This window comes from Lontra canadensis, unplaced genomic scaffold (genome assembly GCF_010015895.1).
Source record: "Lontra canadensis isolate GAN:19392208 unplaced genomic scaffold, GSC_riverotter_1.0 scaffold44, whole genome shotgun sequence".
Taxonomy (NCBI): Eukaryota; Metazoa; Chordata; class Mammalia; order Carnivora; family Mustelidae; genus Lontra; species Lontra canadensis.
In genome coordinates, this window is record NW_022631038.1 from 13,750,444 (window position 1) to 13,770,776 (window position 20,333).

The following is a 20,333-nucleotide window of genomic DNA, read 5'->3' on the forward strand; positions in this document are numbered from 1 at the left end:
AATTTAAACACCTAGTGGACAATGAAAGACAGATGATCCCTGTTGGCTCAAATACACCATTTTATAAATGCTAAGCTATCCCTTTGTTCACACTCACCCAACCTGTGCAGCACAAGCTTGATTCTGAGCTGTCAGAGGTTGAGGACGACCACAGTCCCCTCGCATATCAAAGACTCTTGGCCAATCCAGCCAGTCCGGCTCCTGGAGAGTTATACCAGGGGAATCTGGAAGAAAATGTTAAGTGCTGGTGTCGGTAATAAAATCAGTGGAATGTGAAGAATTTAGAATCAAAGCATTTGCCAGAATTCTTCTCTGGATACCCTATAAGATTTGCTGGGTATGCTAGACTAGTGTGTAATTTCTAAAAAGTGTTTTCCGTGTACATCTTTAAAATATTTATTGAAAGCTATGGATTCATAGCACTGTACTGAAAGCTCAGGATATGAATGATGCCTTTCGTTGGCCATGCCAAATTTAATTTGTATACTAAGTGAAAGCAGTGACATTTGTGATTTCCAATGCCTCTCGGTTGTCATCAGCACAGTGAAGTATTCAGAATTAACCAGGTAGGCAACGTTATTATCCCTAGCTTCTATATTGCTGCATATAAAAGATTAAGGAAAGTTCTATGCTGCAGAACTCATTTTCATACACACACGGCTTAGAAGAAAGAAAAGAATGCTATTTTAAAATGTGTATTTTCAAAGAACAGCAGCTCTCCAAGTGACAAGACAGCAAACAGAACCACTTTTAGAATGAAAGGGTAGGGTAAGTCGGAGGCAAGGGACCACACAGGTTTGGATGATGACTACGACGCAGTCTTACTCTTAGGCTTGCATCTAGTAGAGTGGGTGAGACCAAATACCAAAATAGTAGTGACCATATTTTCCAGATTCAAATTTAGGACGCATGGGCTTGAAAAGAATGGGTGCACTGTGAGGGGACTACTGGACCAACTGTTTGGAATGGTAGCAGACTGAGGACATGTGTCGCCATACTTAGAACAAAAGACAGTAAGGGGAGCTCTTGAGGAGTGATGTGTAGTGTCACATGGCTTCACGATGCCATATTGTCCCCAGTGGCCCCGAGATGCCGAGAGCTCAGCACTGACTGCTCGCTGTCCACCCTTCACCAGGTGCCGAGCCAGGGGTGGCAGGGGACAGTGTCTGGGCCAGCTGCACACTCCCCTCTGGCCACTCACATGCATTCAAAACGCGGGAACCAGCCAGGGCTGGATGGTGTCAGAGCCTCGAACACCGAGGTGGCATCAGAAGCCCAGATCTACCACTCATTTCAAGTTCTGGAATAAAAATGTAAAATAATTCTTTACATAATATTTCATACTATTGGAGAAGAAGGAGAAGGAGGAGGAAGATGCAAAGAAAAAGAAGAAGAAGAAGGAAGAAGGAAAAAAAAGAGAAAGAAAAATCTGTTCGGCCTGAAGGGAATTGGTTATTTACATATTGCCAGTGGAACTAAAAATAAGTTTATTCTCGCAGAAAAGGAATCTGAGATTCCATAACAAGGTATCAAACCCTTTACCCCCTTTGACCCTATAGTTTCACTTTGGGAGGCTGTACCTCAAAACTGAAATAGTTTTATACAAAATAGACAATGAAAACCACTAATACTCAAGAATAAGGAACTATTAATCAATAATATATTTTTAGCTACCAGAGGTTGGGAGGCTATGCTGGTAAATAGAAATGCGTAAAGGAAATAGTGAAGGAAAGAACATGAGTTTGTAGGTACATACTGAGTACATCTTTGTAAATTGATGTGTATTATCAATACATACCCAGAGAGAGTGTTTGTGCAACAAATAGCTATTTTGTGTTTATTCGTTTTTTTTTTCTCTTAAGTTGCTTGCACTGTTTTGTTTTTTATTTTTTTTAAAGCATGGGTATACAAGGGTGTTGTTTGAACCATCATGGTTTCATCTCACTGAGTTTCTTACTGTGTTATGTTCTTGCAAGGCACGATTCAAGTAATTTGTTACTATTAAAGGAATGGTCTTTGGTTTATTACCATATTTTGACAAATTACAGGCAATTCAATGTTGTCTCTGTAATAAAGTCACTCCATGGTTTTAGGATGCTTTCTTTGGCAGAGGCAGAAGGACAGTCCTATCACTCCCATCACATTCAGGAACATGCTGGCTCTCGGTCCTGGCAGTGTAGGTCACACATGTGAACGTCAGCTGTCATGTGACAGAGCTCAGAAGCGAGGAAATGTTGTGATATTTATGACAGTGTTGTTCCCGAATTATTAATACCATGCTTCCTGAGCTTTTCAGTCTTAAAAATTAATTACAGCTCCTCTTTTTTTTTTTTTTTCGAGATTCTATACTGATTGAGAGAGAGAAAGAGTGAGGATGTGCACAAGTGGAGGGAAGGGCAGAGGGAGAGGGAGAGAGAATCTGCAGCAGACTCCAAGCGGAATGCAGAGCCCGATGTGGGGCTTGATCTCGCCACCCTGAGCTCACAACCTGAGCCAAAGTTGGGAGTGGGATTCTCAACCGACTGAGCCACCCAGGCACCCCTACTTACATTTCCTCCCTTTTAAATGCCCTCCTTGGAGTCCCTCCCATTCCCCCTCTTGCCTACTCATACTTTCTCAGTCAAGGCTCCCCAAGGAGCCTGCCGTTGTCTGCAGCTTCTCTCTTTCAGGGGGTTCCTGGTTACGAGACTCAGTAAATGCTTTCCTGAGCTCTCTGCAACACCGAGAGCTGGGGACCACCCGTCTCCTTGGAACTCCCTCCCCCAGCGTGTGACCATGTCTGACGGACGTGTAGACACGCGGGAGCAGTGGGTGTCGATGACCCGCGAGGTAAGGGCTCCGCAGAGGGGCTTGCCCGGCAAGGCAGGCCACTCCTCATCCCCTAGGCCACACAGCCACCCTCGTCACCAGCTGAGCACAAAGGAGGGAGTGGATCCCGACAGCCCCTGCTGGGCCCCCACCCCACCCCTGCTGGGCCACAGGCAGGTGGTGGCCATTCTGGAAACTTCTGATATAGGATGGACACGATGGCGGAAGCCTGTGGAAACAGTCAGATGCGGCCACCCCACCCCCGTGCTCTTTCTTCCGTCCAAAATATGGAGTTGAGGAGTGGGTCTCTTTGTGGCCAGACCCTTCTTTAGAAAGTTCTGGAATTCCTCCCTGCAGTACTCAGCTTCTACCAGCCAAGTGTGCCGTCGATGGAAAGCCTTCCACGACGGCAGAGTCGACAATGGCTGCCAGAAAGGGCTGCAGCCAGAACGGGGGTGGGCATGAGGGGCGGCCTCCTCAGCCCCACAGAGGGCTCCAGGCACCCCCGCAGGGCAGCAGCTCCCAGCTCCTGGTCCACAGACTGGAAGGCGGAAAGCAGCTGACACCAAGCAGGTTCTGGGCCTTCCAGCAACATCTCTGGGCTTGTGTTCCGCCTCACAGTCAAGGCTGGTCCTGGCTGCCCTGGTTTCATGGGATAAGGGCAGGGAGCCAGGGAGGGGCCTGGCTGTCCTCCTTGAGGTCCAATGGCTAATGTCCTTGTCACAGACCCTGGAGGGGGGTCTACTCCTGTGCCCGCATCCCGCTCTACTCAAAGGCTCACCTCAGTGAGTAATAGGCGGAGACTGGTCTCTGGGATTCCTGTCTGGACCCATGAGCCCTGCGAATGGCGCTCAGTCCAAATCCCCCACAAAGTCCGGGTCTCTGTGGGCCTTCAGGTAGGACCTGCTTCTGGTGGTGACAAGGAGCACCCGGGACAGAAAACTGAGAACAGGAGGAGGGAGGAGGGAAGGGGTGCTTGTGTGTGCATGGGCCTGTGTGTGCATGTGTGTGTGTGTGTGTGTGTGTGTGTGTGAGTGAAAGGATTGGCGGTGAGCTGGTCCCGCAGCCCGACCGACATGTGAACTGGGCAGTTGTGGACCCCACAATCCTGAGGGAACAGCAATACCTGGGTAGACATTCATTGTCTGCCCTTAGGAGCCGGAGAAAGAGCTAGAAAGTCTCTTCTCCCCACACATCTGATTTCCGGGACAGGCAGCCCGCAGAGCCGGCCAGCTGGCAAATGGCTTTGTCCCTCTCAGCTCCCCTGGCTGATGAGAGCTCAGGAGGGGGTCATGGGGGGGCCTAGAGGCTTCCGGCTCCCTGGGCTAAGCGGCGGCCACGTCTGTGATGCCCGTCTGCAGGAAGGCCTGGCGACTTCCAGAGCTCAGGAGAGAGAGAGAGACTGATGTCCCCTTTCAGCCCCTGCGGAGATCCTCCCCTCCCCCCACCAAGGGCTGGTGTTAGGAGGTGGGGCCTCTGGGGGGCACTTGGGCCGTGTGGGTGGAACCCAGGGAATGTGGGTGGCGCCTCATAAAGGAGGCGCAGAGCCCCCTCACCCCTGCCGTCCTCCCCGTGAGGACAGAGCGGGAAGCCCGAGGTCTAGGACGACAACGAGGCGGCCTCACAGAACGGACCATATGGGCGCCCCGTCCTGGACACGCAGCCGCCAGAAATGAAAGAACTTTCTGTTGCTCACAAGCCACCCAGTCGGTGGTACTTTGTCGTAATGGCCTGAACAGACCCAGACAAAGCCCAAGTCCAGGCAATTAGCCCACCCGCGCCCCACGCCCCAGGCCACCTCCTGCCTATCGCCCTCGCTCCTCCGGGGGTTTCTCTCCCCACCTCAGGACCTTTGCTTCGGGGTCGGTTCCCGGCTCCTCTCCTGACTTGTCCTCTCCTCTCACTCCGCTCCTTCTCCTTCCCCTTCCCTCTTCCCGCCGCTGGGAGCTCCTTGTTCTAGCAAATCAGAGCCTGGTGGCTGCAGCCCTGGGAACCTGGCAAAACCCCAAACAGACACCAGCGCACCCCCTCTCCCCAGTCCCGCCAGAGCCGCCCGCAGCTGGGCTCGGGGGCCACCGCCGTGCGGACCAGCTGCTGCCCATCTGCTGTCCTCTCCCCCTTTTTTCCAAGGGACATCTCCCATATCAAAGACACTGCCCAGCTGTCAAAATAAGGGCTCGTCTTTTCATACAGAGGACAGAACTGCTGCAAAGAGATGATGTAAACACGGAAACAAAGTGGAGGAAGGGGCGGTGGCTGGGTGGCCTTCCTCCAAAGTCGCTGTTTTTCCAGAAGCCCGGACCGAAATGACCTTCATGGGTCCTTAGAACAGGGACTGACAAGCACATCCTTCCAGCCAGAAAGGCCTGCATCAAAGGAAAGCCGAGAAAGGGATAGAGAGTTTGATCTCCAGAGGAGAAAGACGGACAGCATGCAAAGTGTTCAGGACAGAGGGACGGCCAAGCCTGGGAGTTAATCATTCCCTGGGTCCCCGCAGAACAGTGTGTGAGGAGCACACCGGCAGGCAAAGTGAATTCCTAGGTAAGATAACGAGGGAGCCAAGACAAGCAGCCCAGATGCCCGGAGGCAGGAAGTAGGGTGACCTTCTTAAGCCCTGATGGGAGCTCGTCCTCCGTTTCCAGAGAAACATCCCTCAGGGACACACCTCCTCCCGAGAATGACAGACTTTCTCACATCAAACTGAAGGCCCTCCTTCTTTGTTCTTGCCCTGTTACCCTAAGCAAACCACTTAAATGTTCTCTGCCTCGGTTTCCCCAGTGGTAAGGTGGGGAATCTGAAGACCAGACCTGGGGATAATTTGGAGGCTCCCAGGAGATCCCGGTTGGGGCCCTCCATGGGGGGTGGCACTGGGTATGGAAATGTGAACCCACTGGCGGCCTGAGTTTATTTTTAAACATCGCTGGATTTCATACAACATAATGATAGTCTGCAGTGTGTGCTCACGGTGCCTGCCCCACCCACCACTTCTTATGTGTCGAAGCCATCCAGCCTCCAGTCAGGCAACAAGGTCAAAATCAGATCCAGGAGGAAAAGCACTCAAACGCTAGGCTCTCATGCTCCCCCGCCCCCTGCCGGCCACCAGCACGGGGAGGCCTGCCCCAGGGGGATCAGTAGGCACCAAGGCTTTGGGACTATGGTCTTTTGGGCCCAACTGTAGCTGCTGAGAGCTGCTGTGGCAAAGACACATTCCAAAGGATGTGGTGACCCGAACCCATGGAGATCCAAAATCACTCATCTATCCGCCCGAAGACCCCAGAGCGGGAAATGGAGGGGCAGCCCCCAGAGGTTCTGCGGGGCCCACAGCATCATAAAAACCCCCAGCCTAATAAAAAGGGGGCACGTCTCACTCAAACGAGCACTGCAAGGATTCTTGATCCCTCAGTTAATCCTGAGCACTGAGAACAGAGCCGGGAAGCTGGGTAGTTCCTGCTGGGATGCAGGACTGGCTGAAACGCTGCGTAAGCGTCCAGCACGCAGAAGCTCCAGAAGCCACATGGAAGCAGCTAGAAGTCACTGCAGTGCAGAGTGAGGTGGTTAATCTAAGAGCGGAGGTCCAACACCGGGAGGCGAGGATGGTGTCTGCAGACTCAGTGCCAGACTGGGGACAGGTCGCTGTGATGCTGCTGCCCCTGCCATCGCTGGAACGTGTGGGTCCAGGAGGTGAGCGCAGAAGGAGGCTCTCCGTGCCCATGCAATGAGTCCTTTCTTCCCGGTGTCCTTTGGAATCTATAGCAGCTGTGCCTATAGTAACCAGCTAGTAAGTGGACTGCAGAATGGAGAAAAATATCTAGAAGGGGTATCGCCATAACCAGGGGCAGAAGTGTCTCCGGGATGAGCAAGTAGTTTCAGAGCCGGCCCTGCCCTACTGTTCCTGGGGCAATAACTAGCCGTGGCTTTGGATGAGGAGAACGTGCATTTGAAATTCTGCCCTGGGAGACATGTTATGGGGTCTCTTAGATGCTCGCCTTTCCTAGGAGAAGCAAGCTGTCCCTGCTTTTATCCAGTGTTGGATCCTCTAAGACACTCTCCACAGTGGATCAGAACCGAAGGGGCCCTACCCAAGGACTGCCTTAGCAGATGTGATGGCCAGTCCGCTTCGCTCTTGGATATCAGAGCTAAGAGGCGGTTGGTGATGAAGGGGAATCAGAGACTTGAGGTGTGGAGGTCTGGAGGGAGCAGGTCTGTGAGCAGGTAGACGAAGCTGGCAGGGGACAGAGGAGCACCCAGCAGAGGGTGTCCAGGGAGAAGCAGAGGTTCCCAGGGAGCAGGGCCCTGCTGGCCAGTGTGCAGAGCCCTCAGGTCCAGACAGTGACCCATGCTAGTTCTCACCTGTCACAGGTATCCTAAAAATGAATTTTTTTTAAAGTAACCGAAGACTCTTACTAGAGCAGATACATGGGCCCTGCTGGTCTGGGAAATGATAATACTCTACATGGGTGCTAGGAATCCGGTGATCTAGCAGCTGCCTAGAAATCAGGCTTTGGTATCGTCATCAAAACACGAGAGTCCTGGTTTCTCAGCATATCCAGCCCGAGTACGGTTTAATACCCCAATGACTAAGATAGCTGCTTACTTTGATGTTCCTTATTCTTGTTATCGTTAGGAAGATTAAGGACTGCTTTTACTGTGATGAGAGTCTTCATATTCTCCAGTAAAAAGTGGGCAGGAGAGGAGGAGAGAAGGCGAATGGAATGTTTCCATCCAGCGTGAAATAACGGCTGGTTTCTTTAGCATCAAATGAGAAGACAGAAAAAAACAGGTACTCCTGGGGGCCTAGAAAACAAGGCATGTTTGGCAGGCAAGCTTGTTCAAGGTCCTGCTAATTCCCCAGAGGTATCTGTGTCAACCTCTTCAGGCCTCCAGAGCGTTCTACGACATGGCAGGTTCCTGTCAGCTAAAGCCGGCTTGTCTCTCGAGGGTCACTGCTTCCAAGCCCTGGTCCATCAGGACAGCTGTGCTTTCTGCTCCCAGGCAGAAGTCTGGTTTCCAGTTGGAGATGCTTGTTACTTTGGAGCCTGGAAAAGAACATAAGGCATCCACGGGAGGAACTCCCTGTGGGGCTTGGGGCGCGGGGAAGGGGACGTGTACTTTCTAGCCCCACCGCCACCGGGCTGGCTTTCTGGGGTTGTGTTGGGTGTTCTCAAGCGAGGAGCGCCTGGAAGCTTCCCAGACAGGGCTGACCTGCTGGCAGAGCACACACTGCCAAAGGGCTCCCGGGGAGCCCAGGTGACCTACTTAGCGCTGCTGGGGCGCGGCGGGCTGTCCGTTTCTGAGCTGCGCGCTGCCCACCCCACTGGCCGCCGAGGAGGCCACTCCTTGCATCTCCACCCAAATGCCTTCTCCTCCGTCCTGGTGTCCAGGCAGCAGCCAGGGAGGTTTCTGCCCAGGCAGCGAGGTACAGAAATGACTGCTTGGTCCCCTGGCCCTTAAACACGGGGCATGGCTAACAGGGTCACATCAGGACCACTGTGCCATTCTGTTTCAGGACCCACTTCCTGCTCGCCTCAGCTCCACCTCCATGAGACAGAGGAGGCCAGAGGGTTGGAGGTAGTGACCGGAGGCCTTTGGATGGGTTTCGAAAAGTCCACAACCCCTGGAAACAGCTGGTGATACCCTGTGGACACGTGAATTGGAGGGACCTGTGAGGCCAGAAGGGTTTAAACCACTGAAGTAGGGGTCTCCTTATAGGAAAGGAAAGGTGATCGGAGTCTTGGAGTTTTCTCGAATAGGAGGTAGACAAGCGACTCCAGTGTTTCCCACCAAGAAGTGTAGAACATCGAGGGGAGTCCAGGCTCCAACATCAGGATTGTGTCCCGTCTCTGTCACTGAGTTGTCTTGTGACTCTGGGTGTTTCTTATCCTCTTTGAGGAAGGACAATTGTGTCCACTAAATACCTGAGGCCCTAAGCCCTTCCCCTGGGGTGTGAAGCCTTCCGTGGCTTTGTGCATCCCTTCTGTAACCCCATCTCCCGCTCTCTCCAGTTCCCTCCCACTTCCTACACTGGCATCCTCTCTCCTGAATGTTCTCTTTACCTCCACGTGCAAACCAAACCTGGTGGTGGGGGGGCAGTCCTGAGGGCAGTGCTGCAGCTGAGGCTCTCAGGTGACCTCCGTGTGGGCCAGGTGCTCCCCTCGCTCTTCCAGGACCCCCTCCCTCCTCCCTGACCCTGCCACACCCCATCCTTCTCTCCTTCTTACTGCCCCTCCATTCCTGGTACTAGGGGTCTCCTGAGAAACAGAACCAAGAGTACAGAAAGGTTTATGATGAGGGACAGGTGCGTGCAGTTACAGAGCTTGAGAAGTCTCTCGATCTGGGATGGAGGCCCAGGACCGCAGGCGGGGAGCTCCAGTCCAAACCCGAACACCCAAGAACCAGGAGTGCCAATGGTAGCAAAACCCCAGCTTCTGTTCGATCAAACCCTGTGCCCGCTCCATGTCCCCGCTCACGTGGCGGCCCCGATGGAGACAGACGCCAGCCCTATGGGGCAGTCTTTCCTTAAATGCAGGACCTGAACATGCGGGACCCTTCCTGCTGCCCAGCACACCCGCCCTTCCCCGGCCCCCTCCTGCTTACTTTGCTCTCCACAGACCCCATGTGTCTCTACATCCTCCCTCTCAGCTGCTCATTGGGTTCCAATTTCAGGCGACACATGTCGTTTCTGCAGATTTCATTTCCCGCTGCTCTGTCCCCCAGCATCTGTGTCATACCCTGTGCCCTCTCTTGGGGGACAAGGGCCAGCTGCCCCTGCTCACCTTCATGGCAAGACGATTCCGTTCATGGTCACGGTCACTCACTTTTCTCCTCCCCTTGTTGACTGAAGCCACTTCACTCAGATTCTCATCTGCTCCTCTGAGGAAACTGCCCTTGCCAGAGTCACCAGTGACCTTGAGGAGGTCATCAGTGTCAAGCCTCGGTCCTCATCTTAGTGACCGGTCGGCACACCCTCCTTGAGACATGTTCTTCACTTGTCTTCCCAGACTTCTCCACTGTCACCTGCTGCTGGGTCCTTCGTCTCCTAGTTGGTGCCACCCTCTGCCCTGGCCATTGAAGTGACTGAGGGCTCAGTATTTGGACCTCTTCTCCGTCCACACTGCTAATAAATGCCAGCGGCATGGCGATGGCTCCCCAGTGTCCCCCTCCGGCCCAGACCACTCCCCTCAGGCCAGGCTACTACATCTGACTAGTCTGTCCACATCTGTGCGTGGGTTTCTAGTGGGCCTGCCCCTCACAGAGTTCTCCCTAACTCACTAAGGTCACCAGCTTCCTGGGAGAATTACCGCCAGGGAAATCATGAAGTCACCCTATAAATGGCAGACAGGAAGCAACCCTTTGGGTTCCATAAGCAAGTGGAAGGAAAGCTCCAAGAACTGGATGTCGTCAAGGAGAAGGGCTGCCTTCCTGAAGACTGCTTCAGGTGTCGTCAGCGGAGAGATTGTAACAGGAGGAACCCCTTCAAGGTGAAGATGAGCTCATGGAGAAAAACGGGCAAGGCGTGCCCTTCAGAGGTCAGACCAGAATGGAATGGGGGACTCCTCCCCTTGCCAGGGCAGGGACCCCTCCCAAAGCCTGTCTTACAGGAAGCAGTCTATCACTTCTCTGGGCCAGGGGCTATCGTGCCTTCCCTCTTCTGCATGGGAATTTTGTTGTTTCTACTTTGCCACTGTGTGTTGAGTGTGGGGAGTGGGACAGACAACTTACCCGCCTTAATTCACTGGTCATCAGAACACAGGAGCAACATACGGTCTTGAGGGAGAAGAATGTACATGACTAGAGATCCTGGGTGCGAGTTTGTGTTATCTCCCAAGAGAAGGGGATGAGTGCTTCCATGTGTGGGAAGAATGAGATGGTTTGATGACCAAAGGGATGGACTGTGGCAGAGACAGTGCAATATCCTTTCCTTGTAGGTCACAGGAAAAGCAAGTTTCCCAGTCTCCTCGGTAGTGGGTGGGGCTGTATGACCAGCTTAAGTTAATGTAATACAGGCCAAGAGTGGTCCATAAAAAGTTACCCTTGTGTAATCCCCCCTTTTATCCCCTCCCATGGTGACCGTGGAGGCCACATCTCATGGACATCAGTGCCATGGGATGGAAACAACCTAAGTCCCTAACTGCATGACACAAAGTCCTGGAACGACCTTCTGACCCTCGTAACGTGCGTCCTTTCTCCTGCTCCACCTGAGACCACGCTGGACTCGGAGTAAGACTTTTAGAGCATCAGGTCACTGAGCTTTTAGGGTTCTGTGTTAGTTGGCTTACCCTGACTTACACAGAAGGTACTCAGTAATTACAGTGACCGAATGTTCTAATTTCAGAGCCCAAGCTTTTAACCATTGCACTCTCTTGGCTGGCCTTCTGTATGCCCTTTCTCTCTCTCTTTCTCTTTCTCTCTTTTTCTTTTTAGAGATTTTCATTGATTTATTTGAGAGAGAGGGAGAGAGAGAGAACGAGAACATGAGCAGGGGAGAAGGCAGAAGGAGAAGGAGAAGCAGATTCCCTACCAAGCAGGGAGCCCGGACTAGGAGCTCCATCCCAGGACCCTGAGATCATGACCTAAGCTGAAGGCAGATGCTTAACCAACTGAGCCACCCAGGTGCCCCCCTCTCCCTCTTTATAATACAAAATTCTTTTCTGATGTTAAAAGTAGTACCTGCTCAGAATTCAACAACAACAAAAACAAATAAACTGATTAAAAATGGGCACAGGACTTGAACAGGCATTCTCCAAAGGAGATGTACAAATGGCCAACAAGCACATGAAAAGATGCTCTCAACATCATTTGTCATCAGGGAAATTCGAAACCAAAACCCACCACGAGATATCACCCGAGACCTACCAGGACGGCCATTCTCCAGAACCCAGAAAATATCAAGCACTTGGGAGGATCTAGAGAAATCAAAAGGCTGATGCCCCACTGGTGGGAATGTGAAATGATGCAGATGCAGCGGAAAACAGCACAGCAGTTCCTCAAAAAACTAAAACCAGAACTATCCCACGATCCAGCAATTCCACTTCGGATATATACTGGGCCTCAAAGAGCATTAGCATAACGCTGCTAATAACAGTAGCATTAGCCACAACCACCAAAGGTGGAAGCAACCCAAGGTCCACCGAGGAGTGATGGATAAACAAAATGAGGGGTACACATACAACGGAATATTATTCAGGCTTGAAAAGGAAGTAAACTCCAACACGCTACATGGATGCCCCTTGAAGACCTTATGCTCAATGAAATAAGCCAGCCACTACGACAAATGTCGAATGCTCCATTACAGATTCTCCTTAGGGAGGCTCAAATTCACGGAGACAGAAAGTAGAAGGGGTTGAGGGGAAAGGGGAAGGGGGAGTTGTGGTTTAGAGGCTACAGAATTTCAGCTTTCCAAGTTGAAACAGTTGGGAGGTTGGTGGCCCAGCGAACTGTATGTACCCTTGCAGATTGGCTAAGATGGAAAGTTTCATGTTAAGTGTTTTACCACCATTAAAATTCTTTCAAAAAGTTATTACATGCTTATTTTTAAAACATGGCAAAATACAAAGGAAATTTTAAAACACAGTATCCTCGCTCCCTCCGGTAGAGATTACCACTGTTGAGAGTCTTTTTAGGTAGTGCAAGTGGAGTTGTTTTCTAAAACATTGATTCAACAGCATAGAGGGAAAGCCTAGTCTTGGAGAAGAAAGCAATCCTGCTAGAGAGAGTGAGGATTTGCCCACTTTCTGCTTCCAGGCAGACTGGAACAACGCCAGTATTTCTGTCTTCACATTTGAATCTGGTGAATATCGTCTTTGTGACAAGAAGCACAGAGGCCTCCAGCAAAGGCCGGCATTTGGACAAACTATAATTCGTTCTAGATTCAGGACCATACAAATGGATACCTGGGGCATTTCTTTCTTTCATTTACACACATATTCATTCATTGGATAAATATCTGTTGATCGTCTCCATATGCTAGACCCCGAGCTATGGGTTCAGGACACAGCAGGGAATAGAAGAGGACACTTACCTTCCAGTTGGGGAGAAAAACTGTAAACAAGTAAACAAACAGAAATTTCAAACAGAGAAGTGTTCTGAAAAAAAAAAAAAAAAAGACAGGGTGGTGCTATGGAAAGGAAGAGGGAGGGAGGAGGAGACATCTGGGCCGAGATCTGGAAGATGGGAATAAGCCCCCACAGGAAGTGCTGGAGACACAAAAGGACATTACGTCACTCACGTGAACAGACTAGAGGAGTCTGTGGCGATGACGTCAGAACAATGGTTACTTCCGGGAGGACCCTGGCTCAAAGCATGAGGGAGCCTTCTGGCGAGCCGGCGTCTGTTCTCTCTACCTGGGGGAATATATACGTACAGGATTGTGTAAAAGCTCACTGGGCTGCACACTCTAAAGTTTGTGCACTTTCTTATATGAAGGTTGTACTGCAATAAACATCAAATAAAATACCTCCTTCCCAAAAAAGAAAAAAGAGAGCACAGAGGGGGGCGCGGTGGGGTTTCCAGGCAGAGGGAACAATAACGCCCAAAGCCCTGCAGGGGGCGCTGCCCGGGGACGAGGAGCGGCGGGGAAGCCCAGCGGGGAGGCGGAGGGAAGGGGCGGTGGCCCGAAGCGGCCACCGTCGCATTAACTGCGGTTATCCCTGGGGAGAGAGCTAAGACTGGGGGGTCTGAGACCAGGGATGTTTAACTGTTTTACTCTTTTTTGTTGTTTTTAATGTTTTTGAACATGTGTCCATGTTTTCGATATATCATTTTAAAAATAGATAAATGAGGCCATTTGCGTTTGCTTTGTTTTTCCTGCCTTTCCATCTGTTGTTCTCAGGAAGTTGATGGCTTTGAAGGGCCTTTCCTCGTCTCAAGGGAAAAGGTCCAGGGGTGTGAAGCCCGCCCGACTTCTTCGTATCTGGGCTGCGGTCCTGCCCTGTCCGCTCGGAGGATCATCGTTGCTTGATTCCAGAAGAACCAGAGGGAACCGTGGCGATGCGGGGGGCGAGGGAGGGGGTGCAGGCGAGGGCTTGGGGGGTGGCTCCTCGCTTCATTCCTTCGACATTTACCGAGTGCTTATGTGGGCAGACCCGGCTCTTCTCGCAGACGCCCCAGGTCTAGTCTCTCCCTTCTCCACCCAGGATGGACGCAAATGCTGAGGTCGCAAACCCGAGGCCGATGGCGTAGGATCCTGGGGGGACGGAGAAGGAAGAAGACGTCCGAAGGGGAAGATTTCCGGGCCTTGCGGGGCTGCCTGCCCGTGTGGGGAGGCTGCGTCCCAGCCCCCGGGCGAGGGCCCTTCCTCGCCTTGTTCCAGGCGCGCAGTGGAGACGGCGCGGGGGCGCAGGCAGCGGGGAGGCCGGGCCGCGGGGCGCCTCGGGGACTCACTCCTGCCGGCCCCCAGGGTGCTCGTGGGCTCGACGCGGCGGGCGGCGGGCGGCGGGCGGCGGGCGGGGCTCCTCCTCCTGGGGTCCCCACGACCTCCGGCAAGGACGACAGTCTGCGGGCCCGGCGGTCTCAGCAATTTCTGGAGTTAGCATCCTCCGTCCCGCACCACGACACTCCCGGGGGCGGCCTCCTCTGGGCGGCTCTCTGGTTCTTAAAAATGGCTTGGAGAGCCTGGGTGGGGGGGACCTTCCCCCCTGACGAGGGCACAACCCCCCCTCGCGGGCCCCAAGAACCTCCTTGGAGCGGGGAGAAGCGACCCCGGGCCACCCCTGCGCCCTCAAACCGCACGACCTTCCATCCCGGGTTCCGCGTGAGGGTCTCATCCCAGGGCCACACTGAGGCCTCCGCCCCAACCTACTTTTGTCCAATGCATATTTTCAACCTTGCTTATTTACGGAGAAGCAGTCAGAGGCTGGATTTGGTCACAAGTCACCACCAGACTTGGGGACAGCAGGAGTCCTCTGTCCCCTCAACTCCTTCTTCAAAAAGGCCCAATTTCTTGGGCCAAAGAAATTTGGCTTGGAACGAAGCCAAACTCTTCGTTCCATTGAATTATGGAATCAGGGTGAGAATTTCCAAATCGATGAAACCGACTTGGTGAGTGGCCTCATTGCCCCTGCAGTTCCACTCTTGGTCGGGGATAGCAGGCCTCTGGGCACAAAACCGCTGCTCAGCACCATCGGTTTTCTTTGTAATTCTATGTGCATGATTCCACCACTTCAAAACATCATTCTCAGAGGGGCTGTGGCTTCCCCAGGCCACACTGAACAGGGAGATTACTTAGGGGTACACCAAGTTCGAGGAACGCAACTAGAAACTGTGCTCTCCATGGGTACAACTGAAGAAACAAGCATGTTTAACATCAGCCACACAATTAAAATTTCTATTTATTTTCCTAATCATCAAAACCTAGATTTCCAGCATCAGAACACCTGGATTCTCCTGGTTCTGGTTTTTTGTTTTTTTCTAATTCTGTTGAGACCTGGACCCTTCCCATCTCACTCTTATTTCCCTCATCCAGTTTGAAACCACAGATGGCTAGAGGAGATCGAACTTTCTACAATTCTACCATTTGCTGCCTCTGCGCCCGTCATTCCTCCTCTCAATTCATTTAGCAGAAGGTTTCCCCCACCTCAGAGCTCAGAGCTTCGGGACCTCCCCTCTTCCCTAACCTCAGCAGCACCTGCCACCTGGCCTCTTTCTAATGGTCTGTCCTGATGGCAGATGCCTGCTTGACAATGTCCCTCCCCTGCGTCATCCATTTTCCCATGTAGACAACAGGGGCAGTGGGCTCTGTGGCCAGAAGAAACATTCGTTTTTATTAGAACCTCCTGTCAGCCTGGAACGAGAGATGCTGTGTCTGTACCAGCTTATTCAATACAACTTTCTGCCATGAAGGGAATGTTCTCATCCAATATGGTGGCCAACTACTGAGCACTGGAAGTGTGGCTAGTGCAACTGAATTTTAAATTTTATTTAAACATTTAAAATGTTTAACAGCTATTTTGAGGTATAAAAGGCATCTGTGAACAGCATATCAAGTGTTAAGATGGATGATTTGACATATATACTGGGATACCATTACCACAATCTAGACAACAAATAAACCTGTCATGTCCAGAAATTTCCTCATACCCATTTGTATCCCTCCATCCTTGCCCCTCACACTCAGGCAACCACTGATCTGCCTTCTGTAGTCTGTACTCTTTTTTTTTTTTTTTTTAAGATTTTATTTATTTATTTGACAGACAGAGATCACAAGCAGGCAGAGAGGCAGGCAGAGAGAAGAAGGGAAGCAGGCTCCCTGCTGAGCAGAGAGCCCAATGCAGGGCTCGATCTCAGGACCTTGAGATCATGACCTGAGCTGAAGGCAGAGGCTTTAACCCACTGAGCTACACAGGCGCCCCTCATTGCTGTTTTAATTTTAGTTTCCCTGCTGCCTAATGATGGTGAACATCTTTTCATGGGCTTGATATTGGTATATCTTCTTAAGTAAAGTGTTCTTATCTTTTGCCCATTTTGTAATTTTTTTTTGGTATTGAGTTTTGAGGGTTCTTTACATATTCTAGATGCAAGTCCCTTACCTTATCAAATACATGATGTGCAAATATCTTCTCCCAGTTGATGACTTGACTTTTCATTTTCTGAGTGTTTTTCAAAGAGCAGAGTTTGAATTCGATGAAGCCCAACTTACTAATTTATTGTTTCTTATGGATCATGTTTTCAGTGTGGCACCTAAGAAATCTTTGCCTAGCCCAAAGTCACAAAGGTTTTTTTCCCTATGTCTTCTAATATAAATTTTATAGTTTTTGTCTTTACATTTAGATGTATGGTCCAATTTGAGTTAAATGGACCATTAAATGTACTATTTGGTATCTGGAGCAAGGTGGGGATTATTCAGTTTTTTGCTTATTATTTCCAATTGTTTCAACACCATTTGTTGAAATGACTATCCTTTGTCCACTGAATCACCTTGTACCTTTATGGAAAATCAGTTTTGGGGGCGCCTGGGTGGCTCAGTGGGTTAAGCGGCTGCCTTCAGCTCAGGTCATGATCCCAGGTCCAGGGATCGAGTCCTGCATCCGCTCCCTGGTCAGCGGAGAGCCTGCTTCTCCCTCTCTCTCTGCCTGCCTCTCTGCCTACTTGTGCTCTCTCTTTCTCTCTCTGTCAAATAAATAAATATATACATCTTTAAAAAAAAAAGAAAATCAGTTTTTGATACACGTGTGGGCCTATATCTGGCCTCTCGTATTCCACTGATGAATTAAAATTTAAACTTAAATAATACCTGTGGCCAATGGCTACCAAATTGGACATTTCAGGTTTAAACTGTAAGCGTCTCAGAACAGGTGCTATATATAAATCTCACCAGAGAAAACTTTTTGCTTTGCCTTAGGCACCAGAATAATTTTATCTGGACCTTCTTACCATATGACTGCTAAAGAGGAATTAAATTTTCACTGTTTCTCAGAAAGCAGACTTCAATTTTCCTCTTCCAGCTTATTATTGGGTCTTTAAGGGCTGGAGGCCCAAAGAGACAGGGAAACTCCAGGCTCTGAGGTCCCATGTTCAAATCCTGACTTAGCAACTTACTAGCTATGCGGCCATAAGCAAGCTGCTTCACGTTCCTTTCTCAGTTTCTGCATCTATAAAATGGGCATCGTGAGTATAACCTATTTCCTAGGATTGTTTCAGAATTAAATAATACATGGCGTGCTTAGGCAAATACCTAGTACACGATAAAGCCTCAAAGCTAGTCATTATTATTATTTCATGTGAAATAAAACACAGCAGCAGAAGAGGGAGACATTGTGTACTTTCTGAATCCCCGTTTCCTGTCTTCAGAGACACTCTGTGTGCTTTTGTGTGGGTCTCAAACACTTTAGCTTCAGTATATTTCACAGCTGTGCGGGTCCTGGGACCATTATACCCATTTTGCAGATGAGAATTAAGGTACTTAAATATTTGTCCAAAGTCACTCAGCTACAGCAACTACCATTTGAGACCTGAGCTGAAAACCTGGCTTACTTCGTCTTTTACTACACGTATCTCTAAAAATACACTAACGAGGACCTCAGTCTTTTGTGTCCCAAATAAGGTTAAAGGAGTCATGAGGAGATGTCACTGCAGGCCCACAGTTACTACTGAATTAATTAATATTCCAGTAATACTGAACTTCAGAGAAGAGACTTTGCTCTTCTGAAGAACGAGGACAGGGCGTCTAAATCCAGGTTTCAAGGTTTGTAAACTTTGTGATTTTAACTTAATGATGTTCAAAGTCAATGGACCTCTGAGCAGCCTGGAAACTTCTGAGATGCCCCTGCTTGGGTCTCTCCTGGGTGTTCCGTGCAGTCAGGCCAGGCTGTGCCCTGGAGTCTGCATGTCACAGGCCCCCAGATGGCCCTTGGGTGACACTGGGAGAAGCGCCATGACCCACGGTGCTCCTTGTCTTGCACCGGACCCTTCCAACTTTGTGTGCAACCAGGAATTACTGCCACATTAGCCAGAGCAAACACACCTCTGGCTTTCCCTTTCCCTCAGGTGGAAAGTCTGATTTAAGGGGAACAGGATTTTGCACCAGCTCAGCAGTCACAATGATTTATTTTCACCTGGGCCATACCCACTGTAGAGAAGCTCACTTTCGCTTTGCCATGTTTTTCCATATAGCCATATTGAAAATATGTCTGTCTTAATACTGAACAGCTCCTTTGGTATTGTGAAGTATTGGGATGTCACATCGGCGTGTCGTGAGGAGGGTGGAGTAGGGTGGAGTGGGAGGAGGGTTCTGGAGACCCACAGGAAAAGCCCCTCTCTGGAGCTGAACTTCCTTCCCAGTGCCAAGCACAGATTTTCCATCCTGTGGGAAATGGATGGGATTAGTGGTCTAGCCTATTGTCTTTTCTTCCACCAAGGCCCTATGAAGGTCTGTGCATTTGTGTTCCAGAAAGGAGTCCCATCTGCACCAAGGAGGGACAGGCAGCACCTGCAAACCCAGCCTGGGGCCTGCGTTTTAAAACTGACTTCTTCTTTTACAACGCATGTCTCCAGAAATGAATGGGGGAGGAATTCAGCCTTTGTATCCCAAATAAGGTGGAAGAAGTTAGGAAGGGATGTCACTGTTGGCCTGCAGTGTCTGTCTTCCAGGCAAGTAATAAATGGGGTTGGCGGTGGCCCAGCCCCTTGAAAGTGCCTGGTTGTCCCTACAAGGAAGGGACTTGGAAGCCCCCAGGGTCTATCCCCGCTGCCAAGTGATCGGTGCCAGCTCCAGGTCAAGGGCTTTGCCACCACTGAGGAGCCCACTCCTGGCACACTGCTGACTGTTTAAGGAGGTGCCAAGGGCAACTGCTCTGTGTTGCCTCTAACAAGAATAACGACAGAGTGAAACCCTCTGACTGGTTTCCATCTCCTAACATTCCCACGTTTCCATTTCGTTGCAGCAGAAGGAACGAAGCACTCACAGAATCAAAAGACAAGGAGAAAATCTTTTCAAAGCTCCTATCTGATGAACGATTCATACCCCAAACATACACAGAACTCTTAAAACTCAACATAAGAAGGCAAACCACCCAGTGTTTAAAAATCAGCAGAAGTCCTGAACAGACACCTACCAAAAAAGATGACAAGCAAGCCTATGAAAGGATGCTCCCCATCACAGGTCATTAGGCATCTGCAGGTTCATACATAACACCCCACTGTGGGCAAACTAGAGTGGCTGATAGCACCAAACACCGGTGAGGATGTGGAGCAACAGGAACTCGCGCACCATACAGGTGGGGATGCAAAATGGACGCCAGACAAAATGGACGCCAGGTTGGCAGTTTCTTATAAAACTAAACATATCTTACCGTGTGGTTCAGTGATTATGCTCCTTGACATTTGTCCAGAAGTTGAAAACGGACGTCCACACAAAACTTGCCTGTGGATGTTTAGGGCAGTTTTATTCATAATTGCCAAATCCTGGGAGCAACCATGATATCCTTCAGCAGGTGTGTGGATATATAAATTGTGGCCCATCCAGACACTGGATTGTTTGGAAAAAAAAAAGAAAAGAGTTATTATTTCATGAAAAGACATGAAGGGACCAAAAATGCAACTTACGTTGCGAACGAAGCCAATCATTCAGTCACCATGATTACTGAGTACCTTCTGCTAAGTCAGAAGGCTACATTCTGTATGATTCCAACTATATGACATTCTGGAAAAGGCACAACCATGGAGATAATACAATGATCAGTGGTTACTGAGGGTGGGAGGGAAGAATGAAGAGGCAGAGCACAGAGGATTTTTAAGGAACTGTTCTATAGGATGCTACAATGGTGGGGGGCGCCTGGGTGGCTCAGTCAGTTAAGTGTCTGCGGTTGGCTCAGGTCATGATCCCAGGGTCCTGGGATAGAAAACCGCATCAGGCTCCCTGCTCAGTGGGGAGCCTGCTTCACCCTCTCCCTCTGCCTCAGACTTGTGCTTGCCGTCTCTCTCTCTAATAAATGAATACATCATAAAAAAAAAAAAAAGACGGTGGATGCATGTCACACCTTTGTCAAAACCCACAGGATGTACAACACAGCCATGAACTCTAATGCAATGAA

At 50.3% G+C, this 20,333-nt stretch overlaps 1 pseudogene; it reads right to left on the reverse strand.

Annotated features, from left to right (window-relative positions):
• Positions 1–7,593: 7,593 nt before the first annotated feature.
• LOC116876236 lies at positions 7,594–20,071 on the reverse strand (annotated as a pseudogene).
• Between the last annotated feature and the right edge of the window lie 262 nt (positions 20,072–20,333).